Source organism: Lemur catta, chromosome X (genome assembly GCF_020740605.2).
Source record: "Lemur catta isolate mLemCat1 chromosome X, mLemCat1.pri, whole genome shotgun sequence".
In the NCBI taxonomy this organism is placed as follows: domain Eukaryota; kingdom Metazoa; phylum Chordata; class Mammalia; order Primates; family Lemuridae; genus Lemur; species Lemur catta.
Window position 1 is genome coordinate 20,620,783 of NC_059155.1, and position 13,135 is coordinate 20,633,917.

At 40.9% G+C, this 13,135-nt stretch overlaps 1 pseudogene; it reads right to left on the minus strand.

The window, feature by feature from the left end:
- Positions 1 to 2,129: 2,129 nt before the first annotated feature.
- On the minus strand, positions 2,130 to 2,597 carry LOC123628168 (annotated as a pseudogene).
- Between the last annotated feature and the right edge of the window lie 10,538 nt (positions 2,598 to 13,135).

Genomic DNA, 13,135 nt, shown 5'->3' on the forward strand with positions numbered 1-13,135 from the left:
AAAAAAGCTATTCAATGGAGGAAAGATAGCCTTTTCAACAAATGGTGCTAGAACAAATGGGCATCTATCTATAGGCTAAAAAAGGTAAAATAACTCAAAATGGATGGTGGGTTTAAACGTGACAGGTAAAACTAGAAGACTTAGGAAAAACCATAGGAGAAAATCTTCAGGACCTAGGGCTAGGCAAAAGTTCATAGACTTGACACCAAAAGCTCAAATCCATAAAAGGAAAAATTGATAAATTGTACTTCATCAAAATAGAAACTTTTGCTCTGTGAAAGACCTTGTTAAGAGAATGTAAAGACAAGCTACAGAATGGGAGAAAATATTTGCAAGCCACATATCCAACAAAGGACTAGTATCTAGAATATATAAAGAACTCTCAAACTTAACAACAGAAAAACATTCCAATTAGAAAATGACCAAATGACATGAACAGACATTTCACCAAAGAAAATATATAGATGGCAAATAAGTATATTAAATACTGAGTACACTGTATGGGGGAAGGGCACACCTCTAGCCCTGGCTTGCACGAGGCAAAGGCATTACTTGTAACCAAAATGTTTGTACCCCCATAATATTCTGAAATAAAGAAAAAAAACTACAATGAGATACCTATCAAAAAGGTTAAAATAAAAAAAGTGACAACACCAAATGCTAGTGAGGATTTGGAGAAACTGGATCATTCATATGTTGCTGGTGGATATATAAAATGATACAGCCACTCTGAAAAACAGTTTGGCCATTTATTCTTTTTGTGGGGTGGGTGATTAAGGGAATTTTTAATATACAACAAGTAATTCCTTATAGTGATTTTTAGAAGTATGAGAACATATGAATGCAGCTTAGTAATTTAGGATTTATTTTTGTAAAAACATGCTGACAGATATTAAATGTTACAGTTACATTAATTGGGGTAAGTATAACCTCCTAAATTGGTACCCACTGGCTACTCCTGAACTGGTTTTCAGTTTGTCCTCCATTGTGTGATTTTTATAAATGAAAGGTAATATTGTATATTAAAGATCAAATAAACATGCTCTTTAAGTGAAAAAAAAGAAATTATCAACATTGCTTAGAAAATATGGCTTACTTTTACTCTAAAATTCATTTTAACTGCTTTACATCTAATTTAGTACTTAAAAAAGGCTGTAGCTAAATTATTTAATAATATGTATAGGGTGTTACTTCTCTGGGTAGATGTGTTTCACACAACAGTTTTCAATGAATGGTGAGGTGAAATGACTTGATAATTTTAATCACAATTTATGACTGACTAATGAATTAGTAATTTATTCAGAAATGTAAATGCCATAAGGACCAATAAAAGGAATATTACGGTAATTGCTCATTGTGCAATTCTGCCCATTAGTAATACTGAGCTAAGAATTTGATAGATATTCCACTCAACTGGGTTACATGCTTCCATGTGTTATTGATCAACAAAAAAACAGGTACAAAATGTCAAGCTTTTTCCTTTTCCTTTTTTTTTTAGAGCAGCTCAATGATCTGGTTAGTACAAACAGTCTAAAGAACATGGGGCAAAGTACAAAATGTCACAACACCAATGCCAGTACTTGTCTCATTATGGTTATAACTAAGGATATTATTAATTTTTGTGTTATTTGCTTTTCTTTAGAACATAAATCACAGCCATTATCTTGAACTTTAGGCATATATGCAATACATACACAATACTTTTCATAAGTAACATTACATTTTAAAATACTGGAAACGGAATATCTGTGTCAATTGTATTTTGACTTACTAATGGAATAAGAAGAGAACAACATTCAACTAGCGAGGGTAATACATCTCTTAAAGTTCAAATGTCTTCCTCTCCCTTTGTATTTAACAGTCTACAGCGTCCTGAGAGGATTCACTATGAGCAAAATGTTATTCACAGCTTTAATAACTTACTTTGGAGGGGACTAATAAGAAAGCAAAATTTCTCCTTTGTTTCCAAATACGTGGTCTTAATTTTTCTTCTTACAGAAAAAGTTTAAATCAGTTTATTATAAATATACCTAGACCATTAATTTTTGCAGCTTTCAGGTCGAGTCCAGCACTTTATTTATATAAAGTCTATGAGGTCAGTAGAGATCACCTAATCTTAAATCGTAGCATCACTCATTCAAGCCTTGGCACAATCCCTCGCCTGTAAGAGCACAGCAGGCCTGTCTATGCCACTAGTAAGTAATCTTTAATGGCAGTTAGCTTCAAAAACTGGGGGATTTCTGCTACAGTCATGCATTCTTTAACATCTTGTTTATTAACAAAACTCAGCAATCCAGCTTTCCTTAAGTCCTCGTGTACTAACATTACATAGAGTTCTTCTCTAGTTACAGAAATGTTCTCTGTACCGTCCACAACTGTCGCAAACTCCGTTAGTATAGTAAGTGTTCCAGGAAGGACGAAGAGCTTCTTGGCCACCAATATTCCACATTGAGAGAGATATATTATTAATCATTATCTCTTCTATATTACTTCCTATTATAGGGGATGTATGTACAACTTTATTCATAGCAAATTGGAAAAGGGTCATAGTTTTCTCTGCATTATCCAGCCCTACCTTTGTGTTCCCGGTGATTGAAGAGTCTTCATGCTGTGGTTCTCAGGCAGCGGACTCCCCACCCGGGCCACCCAGCCTCCCCTGGCTCAGGCTGAGGGGGAGGAGAGAGCCACGCTGGCCACGTCCTCCCCTAGCTCGTCTCTGACAGCTCTATTTAGCCATTTCTTTAAAAGGCCAAACATGGACTCAGGCGGGAGGATCGCTTGAGCCCAGGAGTTCAAGGCTGCAGTGAGCTATGATCCCACCACTGCACTCCAGTCTGGGTGACAAAGTGAGACCCTGTCTCTAAAAATAAAATTTTAAAAAGGCCAAGTGTGTTTCTTAAAACATATAACTACCATATGATCTAGCAATTACACTCTTGGGCATCTATCCCAGAGAAGTGAAAACTTATGTTCACACAAAAATCTGTGCTCAAATGTTCATAGCAGCTTTGTTCATAATAGCCAAAAACTAGAATCAGGCCAGATGGTCCTCAACAGGTGAACAGTTAAGCAAACTGTGATACATCCATACCGTGGACTAGTTAGTACTCAGCAACAACAACAAAAATGAAGTATTGATACATGCAACAACGTGAATGAATTTCCAGGGAATCATGCTGAGTGAAAAAGGCCAATCCCAAAAGATTACATACTATATGTTTCTATTTATATAACATTCTTGAAATGACAAAATTATAAAACTGGAGATCAGATTAGTAATTGCCAAGGGTTAAAGAGGGGATGGGGTAGGAGGGAAGTAGGTGTGGCTATTGAAAGGGCAACAGGAGAGATCCTTATAGTGATGGAATGTTCTGCATCTGATTGTATTAACGTCAATATCCTAGTTGTGATAGTGTGCTATAGTTTTACAAGATTTTATTATTGGGGGAAACTGGGTAAAGAGTACATAGGATCTCTCTTACAACTGCATGTGAACCTGACTCAAATAAAAGTTTTAATTAAAAAAGAAAAGGTCTTTCTGTTCCTCTGTTTATCCCCTTCTCTTGTGCCCTGCTATAGTAATCCTTGCTGAGGTGTCAGTGGTAGTGGAGGCACTGATATTACTCCACCTTTCATTTATATCTCAACAGGGGCTTCCTGGAAATTGTAGAAGGCCAGCTTTTTCGTAGTAGCAACTGCATCAAATTTAAAATAAAGATACCTTGAGGCCTGGCCTTAATATGCTTTGTGACCTTGGACAAATTGCTTAGCCTCTCTGAGATTTCATTTTATCATCCACCTGTAAAAAACTTGGAGTGTTAAGTGAAAACACTTGGTAAATTGTAAAGCAGTACACAAAAGAAAGGTCTTCTCCCCTCTCTTCCTCCTTTCCAGTCCTCACTAATTTGGCTAAAGGAAGGGATTGTGTCCTAGGCCTTCTTGTAACCCCAGGGCTTAGCCCAAGCCTCAGTCCCAGGAGGTGCTTACTAACAGTGCTTGTTAATGCTGATAATGGCAGGTTTAAAGCCAGGGCTTGGCTCTAACAGAAGGAAGGTTCAGCCTCTAGTGGTGAAACTTTGAAGAGCCCTTCGTAGTACCCCATGTAGACAGCTCCCTCCCTGCCCTGTGCTTTCACTCAAAAACATCATGGAACCGAGAGCCAGGGGCCGTGGAACAGGCCACCTGCCAGTTTGGGGGACCAAACAGGAATGGCGAGCAGAAAAAAGCTTCTCACTTTGACCAAGAACTTGTGTATCCATTATCTCCTCTGCTCTTCTCCATTCTCCCAAGGCAGGCACAGCATGCATGGATCATCCCCCTTCTACATTTGCAAACACTGATGCTAAACGGGGCTGTGACTTGCCCAAGGTTCACACAGTAAATGAATCAATGGCACAGCTACGGCCAGACTCACAGGCCAGATATTTCCCACAGCGCGGATGGTGTCCAGATGGAAAAGCTCAGACAAAGAAAATGCAGCCCTCCCCTGCCCCTACGCAGAGCCTCTCCCCAGGGAATTGTAGCCAGGCCTCTCCACACAACCTCCTGTCTGAAGGAGCTGCTATCACAGCAGGCTAGAAGTATTGGGGTGCTGCCTGAGAGGGCTTCTCTCCCTCCCAGCTCTGAGCTTTCAGTGACCTACTTAACGGCAGAGAGACAAGTTTGGGATTTGGGTCTCTCCAGAACAGGCACTCCAGGGCCTTTCCTTATCCCCTTCTCTTGTGCCCTGCTATAGTAATCCTTGCTGAGGTGTCAGTGGTAGTGGAGGCACTGATATTACTCCACCTTTCATTTATATCTCAACAGGGGCTTCCTGGAAATTGTAGAAGGCCAGCTTTTTCGTAGTAGCAACTGCATCAAATTTAAAATAAAGATACCTTGAGGCCTGGCCTTAATATGCTCTTCCAGCCTTTCCTCAGTAGTGACAGCTGCAGGTGGGGTAGGGAGAGCAGCTCTTCTTCTCACCTGTCCCTGAAGGCCCAGAATGTTCTAGGAGACTCCCCAGAGACAGAAGAGAACCAAGTCAGGGCCTCCCTGGAAGGCAGGCTGAGGAGGAGGTAGCATCCCCCTGCCTCACACCCTGTCCCCACCAGGGCCAGGATGCTTTCCCCAGGGGCCCCATCTCTCCACTGCTTGCCCCCACCAGAGCTCTGGGATAAAACAGAAATGTGAAAATGCAAATGCCGCTTGGCAGGGGGGAGTATCAGAAGCCATTTCCTCCGATTAGTTCATCCATTTGTAGGTTGCCAATTTGGAAAGCAGAGAGGAGCTCTGAGGTCAGGACGGTTTGAATGGGGGAGGAGGGGGGTTGAGGCTGCTGTGAGAGGTCAGGAGCATTCAGCCTTTCAGTCAGCAAGTCATTTGGCAATCCCTTACTGACGCCTTCCCTGTGTCTGGCCCCGTGCTGTGTCCCCGGGGCCAATGCTTCTGCCCTCCAGTTGCTCTCAGATGTGGGGACAGAGCTCCCAGAGGGGACATGAGGCAAAAGGTACGATGCCAAGAGCATATACTCAGGCCTGTTAGTTTTGGCTTCCAGTCAACTTGTGGGACCCTCAGCAACTGGCCTAACCATGCATTTGTTCATTCATTCATTCACCCATTGACCATTCCTTCACTTGATAAATATTTATGGAGTGCCTATTATGTGCTGTGGGCCCTGGAGATACAGTGATGATGCCCTTCTGGAGCTTACAGCCTAATGGGGGAGAAGACCCAGGTAAGGAAGGGGTGAGAGGGCTCCTTTAGATAGGGAGCAAGCCTCTCATTACTATGAAGTCACACTGTAAGAGTTTCCTCTTAAAGATCCACGGCTGCTTTCCAGTTAGCGCTGCCAAACCCAAAATTGAACAGCATCCTGAAGAAACTGCCAACATTTTGCAGACATGCAAGACTCAAAAATGGGTCCCTAGCACCTCGTAAAAACCTTCCCCCTTGCAAGGCCTCTCACCAGCACACAGGGAGGTTTGAACAGGGAAGGAGGAGGGACGTTGCAGTGAGGGCTCTGGAACACCCAGCTGTTCTGTCAGTGTGTCATGCAGTAATCCCTTACTCCCTACAGCTCCTAGAGTTCCTCCCTGTCTTAAAGGCACAGTGACTTAGGACCACTAGGCTTTACTTTTCCTTCATTCCTGTGCTCAAAAAGAATCTTACTGAACGGCTGCAAAGAGCTGACGCTTCTCTGGAAGCTGGAGATTCAAGGGTGAACTAGATAGCCAGAGCCTCTTGGGAGCTTACAGTCTAGTCAATGGGAGAGACAGAGATTAATTAATTGCATGAATAACTAATTAATTACAATTGTGTTAACTACTTTGAAGGAGACTATAACAGGGAGGACCTCACTCAATGAAGGGGCCAGGGAAGGCTTTCCTAAGGAGGTGACATCTAAAGCTGAGAGTGGGCCGGGTGTGGTGGCTCATCCCCATAATCTCAGCACTTTGGGAGGCTGAAGAGGGAGGATCACTTGAGGCCAAGAGTTTAAGACCAGCCTGGGCAACATAGTGAGACCCTGTCCCTAAAAAAAAAAAAAAAAAAAAAAAAAGTTAGCCAAGCATAGTGGCATATGCCTGTCCCAGCTGCTGGGGAGGCTGAGGCAGGAGGATCGCTTGAGCCCAGGAGTTCAAGGCTGCAGTGGGCTATGATTGCACTACTGTACTCCAGCCTGGGTGACAGAGTGAGACTCTGTCTCTAAAACAAAATAAAAATTTAAAAAATAAATAAAGCTGAGACCTGAAGGATGAGCAGGATTTGGCCAGGTGAGAAGGTAGGATGTGGAAAGTACTGTCTCACAGAGGACACAGCATGTGGAAGCCCAGAGGCCAGATGGTGGGGTATTCGGAAAGAATATGGAGCAGGCCAGGGGGTGGGGCTGAGTGAGGTAGGAGGAGAGACGCTCAACATGAGTTCTGGGAAAGAGGCATAGAGGGGCCAAAGGCAGGGCCTCACATGCCATGATAAGAATTTGGGTTGCACACTCTTACACTGCTGGTGGGACTGCACATTGCTGCAACCTCTGTGGAAAACAATCTGGAGATACCTCAAAGAGCTGGGAGTTGAAATACCGTTTGATCCAGCAATAGCTCTGTTGGGCATCTGCCCAAAAGATCAAAAGACATTCCATAATAAAGACATCTGCACCCGAATGTTTATGGCAGCACAATTCACTATTGCAAGGATCTGGAAACAACCCCAGTGCCCGTCAATTCATGAGCGGATTACTAAAATTTGGTATATGTATACAATGGAATATTACTCAATTATAAGAAATGACAGTGATCTAGCACCTCTTATATTTTCCTGGATTGAGCTTGAGCCCATTATCCGCAGTGAGGTCTCACAAGATCAGAGGAATAGTCTACACATATACTCGCCGTCAAATTGGTACTAACTGATCAACACTATGGTGCTCACATGGTAGTAATATTCTCCAGGGATTAGGTGGTTGGGGGGGGACAAACTCACAACTAAGGGTCACAGACACAGTGAGCATTGTAGAGGGGAAGGGCATGCCTCTAAACCTCACTTGGGTGAGGCAAAGTCATAAAATGTAACCAGAAGATATTTGCACTTCAGTGTTTATTACAGCATTATTCACATTGGCTAAATTATGGAATCAGCTTAAGGGTTTATCAAGGGATGAATGGATAAAAATGATGTGGTGTATGTACACAAAGGAATATTATTTAGCCATGAAAAAGAAGGAAATTTTGTCATTTGCAGAAACATGGATAGATCTGGAGGACATCATTTTAAGTGAAATAAACCAGGCACAGAAAGACAAATATTTCATTTTCACACTCAAATATGGGACCTAAAAAAAAATTGATCTCAAGGAAGTAGTGAATAGAATGGTGGCTACTAGAGATTGGTCAGGGTGGTGGGAAGGGGTAATGAAGAGATGTTGGTGAAGGGGTAATTCTGTTTACTAGAAGGAAGAAGTTCTGATGTTCAGTGGTACAATGGGGCAGCTATGGTTGCCGACAGTTTACTGTATATCAGATTAGCTAGAAGTTTTCAAATGCTCCCAACATAAAGCAATGATGAATGTTTCAGGTGAATCTTGTCCCAGTTACCCTGATTTGATCATTGTATGTTGTGTGCTTGTATCAAGATGTAACATGTAATCCATGAATATGTACAATTATTATGTATCAATAAAAAAAAGAATTTGGGTTGCATGCTAAGAACTTTGGGGTGCCACTGAAGGGCTTTGGGCAGGAGGCCAGTTGAGGTTTGCATTGACTTTGGGAAGCAGGCCAGAGTGGAAATAGGGAGACATCTGGGAAGCTGCCACGGTTATCCAGGTGGGAGATGATGACAGAAGCTTCTAGTGTAGCGTGGTGAAGGTGGAGAGGAGTGGACAGAGTCCAGACACATTTAGGAAATGGAATCAATAGGACATTGGGATGGATTCCCTGTGGATCTTCAGGGAAGGGAGGATTCATTCCCATTCTCTAGAGTGGGGCTGAGAACATGTAGGAGAAAATATTCTGAACTGAGGGCTTGATAAAGACTTGGATGGCTATCAGGGGTGTTGTGCAGAGTGCAAAAACCTGACCTCCAAAGGTTACGTATTGTGTGATTCCATTTATACAACATTCTTGAAACGACAAAATTATAGAGCTGGAGAACAGATTAGTGGTTACCACGGGTCAGGGATTAGGGTGAAGGGAGGAGGGTGGATGTGACTATACAGGAGTTGCTCAAGGGAGATCTTAGTGGTGATGGAATAGTTCTGTATATTGATTGTGGAGGTGGTTACACATGTGATGAAATGTTATAGAACTATACACATACACACTAAACCAATGTCAATTTCCTTCTTTTGATATTGTATTATATGAGGGGTCTTCAAAATGTTCATGGAAAATGCATATTTTGAAAAAACTATGCATGGAGTTCAAAAATTTTCTGTACCAAAATAAACTTGTTATAACACATCTGAACAGGATCCAGTTTGAGGCACTAAGAAGGATAAAGCATCAGTTCAACAAGAGCCCCTGTCAGAGCAACATGAATTCTGCTCAAATTGAAGGAAGAGCAAGTATCAAATTTATGGCGAAGCTTGGGTGGAGGAATGGTGAGATCATTGATGATTTATGAAAAGTTTATAGAGACAATTCCCCCAAAGAAATCAGCAGTTTACAAATTGCTAACTTGTTTTAAGAAGGGACAACATGATGTTGAAGATGAAGCCTGCAGCAGCAGACCATCCACATCAATTTGCAAGGAAAAGATTAATCTTGTTTGTTCCCTAATTGAAGAGGACCGATGACTAACAGCAGAAACAATAGCCAACACAATAGACATATCAATTGGTTCAGCTTACAGAATTTTGAATGAAAAATTAAAGTTGAGCAAACTTTCCACTTAATGGGTGCCAATACTGTTGCACCCAGATCAGCTGCAGTCAAGAGCAGAGCTTTCAGTGGAAATTATAAACAAGTGAGATCAAGATCCTGAAGCATTTCTTAGAAGAATGGTAAGAGGAGATGAAACTGGGCTTTACCAGTATGATCCTGAAGACAAAGCACAATCAAAGCAATGTCTACCAAGAGGTAGCCGTGGTCCAATCAAATCAAAAGCAGACCAGTCAAGAGCAAAGGTTATGACAACAGTTTTGGGGGATTCTCAAGGCATTTACTTGACTTTCTGGAGGGCCAAAGAATGATAACATCTGCTTATTATGAGAGTGTTTTCAGAAAGCTAGTGAAAGCTTTTGTAAAAAAACAAAACAAAACAGGAAAGCTTCACCAGAGAGTCCTTCCCCACCACAAAAATGCTCCTGCTCATTTCTCTCATCAAACAAGGGCAATTAGGCAAGAATTTCGATGGGAAATCATTAGCCATCTACCTTACAGTCCTGATTTGGCTCCTTCTGACTTCTTTCTGTTTCCTAACCTTAAAAAACCTGTAAAGGGCACCCATTTTTCTTGTTAATAATGTAGAAAAGACTGTATTAACATGGCTAAATCCCCAGGAACCTCAGTTATTTAGGGATGGACTAAATGGCTGGTGTCATCATTTACAAAAGTGTCTTGAACTTGATGGAGAAATAAAGCTTATATTTTTTTATTTTTATCTTTTAATTCCATTTTTCCATGAACTTTTTAAAGTCCCCTTACAGTTGTATAAGATTTAGCCATCAGGGCAAACTGGGTGAAGGGTACATGGGAATTCTCTATGTTATGTTCAAAATTTCCTGTGAACCTACACTTTTTCCAAAATTTTTTCAAAATTTGAAAGAAAAAAGAGATTAAACACAGTTCCTGGTATGTAGAAAGCATTCGATGAAATGTTGCTACTTTTAGTTTTTAAGAAACTACCGAACTATTTTCCAAAGCAGCTGTACCATCTTGCATTCCCACCAGCAATGAATGAGAGTTCCTGTTGTTCCACATCCTCACCAGCATTTGGTGTTGTCAGTGTTTTGAATTTGGGCCACTGTAACCGGTGTGCAGTGATATCTCATTGTTTTTTAATTTTCAATTCCTTAATGACATATGATGTTGAGCATTGTTCATATGCTTACTAGCCATCAGTATATCTTTTTTGGTAAGGTGTCTGTTAAGATCTTTGGCACATTTTAAAATTGGGTTGTTCCTTCCATTGTTACATTTTAAGAATTCTTGTTATATTTTGGATAACAGTCTTTTATCAGATGTGTCTTTTGAAAATATTTTTCTCCCAGTCTGTGGCTTGTCTTCTCATTTTCTTAACAATGTTTTTCCCTGAGCAGAAGTTTTAAATTTTAATAAGGTCCAGTTTATTACTTCTTTCATGGATCATGCCTTTGGTTTTGTATCTAAAAAGTCATTGCTGTACCCAAGGTCATCAAGATTTTCTTCTATGTAATGTTCTAGGAGTTTTATAGCTTTGTACTTTACATTTAGGTCTGTGATCTGTTTTGAGTTAATTTGTGTGAAAGGGTATAAAGTTTGTGTCTAGATTCATTTTTTTGCATGTGAATATTCAGTTGTTTGAGCATCATTTGTTGAAAAGACTATTTTTTTGCTCCATTGTATTGCCTTTACTCCTCTATCAAAGACCAGTTATCTATATTTATTATGAGTCTATTTCTGGCCTCTCTACTCTAGTCCATTGATCTATTTGTCTATTCTTTCACCAATACCACATTGTCTTGATTACTTTGTAGTTAGTTTTGAAGTCAGATAGTGTCAGTCCTCCAACTTTGTTCTTTTTCAATGTTAAGTTGGCTATTCTGGGTCTTTTGCCTCTCCATATAAACTTTAGAATCAGTTAGTCAATATCTACAAAATAACTTGCCTGGGATTTTGATTGGGATTGCACTGAATCTATAGATCAAGTGGAGAAGAATCGGAAAATTGTTAATATTGAGTCTTCCTATCCATAAAGATGAAATATCTCTCCATTTATTTAGTTCTTTGTGATATCTTTCATCTGAGTTTTATAGTTTTCCTCATATATATTGTATACATATTTTCTTAAATTTATACCTAAGTATTTCATTTTGGGGGGTGCTAATGTAAATAATGTGTTTTTATTTCATATTCTACTTGCTCATTGCTGGTAAACAGGAGAGTGATTGATTTTTGTATATTAAACCTGTATCCTTCAACCTTGCTATAAACACTTATTAGTTCCAGGAACTTTTGTAGATTGTTTCAGGTTTTCTATATAGACAATCATGTCATCTGGAAACAGAGACAGTTTTTCTCTTCCTTCCCAATCTGTATACCTTTTATTTCCTTTTTACATCTTATTGCATTAGCTAGGACTTCTGGTACGTGATGATAAACAATGGTGAGAGGGGACATCCTTGCCTTGTTCCTGATCTTAGCAGAAAAGATTCAAGTTTCTAACCATTAAGATTGTTTTTAATATGTCATTTATCATGTTGAGGAAGTTGCCCCCAAACTCGCTTTTTTCTTGTGTATAGAGTAGGCTGGGATTTGGGGGACACTGAGGCTAATAATTCCTCATCCAGTTCTTTCCCATCCACTGGTTGATTCTTGGCCTTTCCCCCTTAGATTTTCTGTCCTCCATCTTAAGGTCAGACCCGCTGTTACAACCCTAATCTTATCTAAGAATAGATTTTCATAGGGTGAAACTATAACAGCTCTTAGGTGAGGGAATAAGGGAACATGGGTAAGAAGAGGAAGAAGTCTCTCCTTTCTGTGTAAGTCTACCAAGGCCTGTGTGGACAACTTATCATGTCAGGACATATCCTTCACCCTTCTTATTCATTGCTGAGAGCTCAGTTCAGCAGGGCAGAGCAGGCCAGCCGATGATGAAGATGATATGAGCTACCCTGTTTTAAGTACCTACTACGTGCCAGGAACTATGCATACATTTTCTCTAATTTTCACAACAAATCTTACAAGGAAGGTAGTATTTTTAGCACCTCTCTAAAGATGGAGAAACAGCTTCAGAGAGGTCAAGAAGCTTGGCAGAGCTGGGTTAAGAACCCAGGTCTAGTCTTGCCCCAAATGTTCACTTTGAAAGAGACCATAATAGGGAGGACCTCATCCAACAGAGGAGTCAGGAAAGGCACTCTCTCCTTCCTCAGGAGTCAACCAGCTCTTGTTCACACACAGCTGTTAGGCTCCCGTTTTCCTGGTGACGGGCAGTAAGATGAAGATCAGATAAAGAGCCAGGGGATGATCAGAACCCCAATTTGGTCAAGTGTTTGGATTCAAACCTGTTCCATCACTTTGGGCACCCACCACCCCTCACCCACAAACACAGGAGGCCTAAAATCTGCACAGTGTAGATTCAGTGATTACCACTCCCCTCATTTGCTATACTGGAACTTCCATCCTTCCTTTAGCTTAAGGCCCATTTGTCTCCTGTGTGGGGTATGGACCTGCTAGGTCCTCTAAGCTGCCCAAATGCAAACCTCTCCAGGGGAGACTGCATGCCATAGTGCTCTCACAGTGAATCTCAAGTAGTACAGAAGCTTTTGATAGATGTGCAGATAAAGAGAGTTGGGCAAGTTGCCAGGGAGAAAGACTATCATAGGATGAGGGCAGGGATGAGGAATGACAGGGGGGATGCAGTTGAATGTACTAATTTTGTGGATGTTTCCGAGGGGAAAATCAGTGTTTCTTGAGGTAGCCAAACAACAGCCTTAAAGTTCTGATGCAAAGAAAACCAA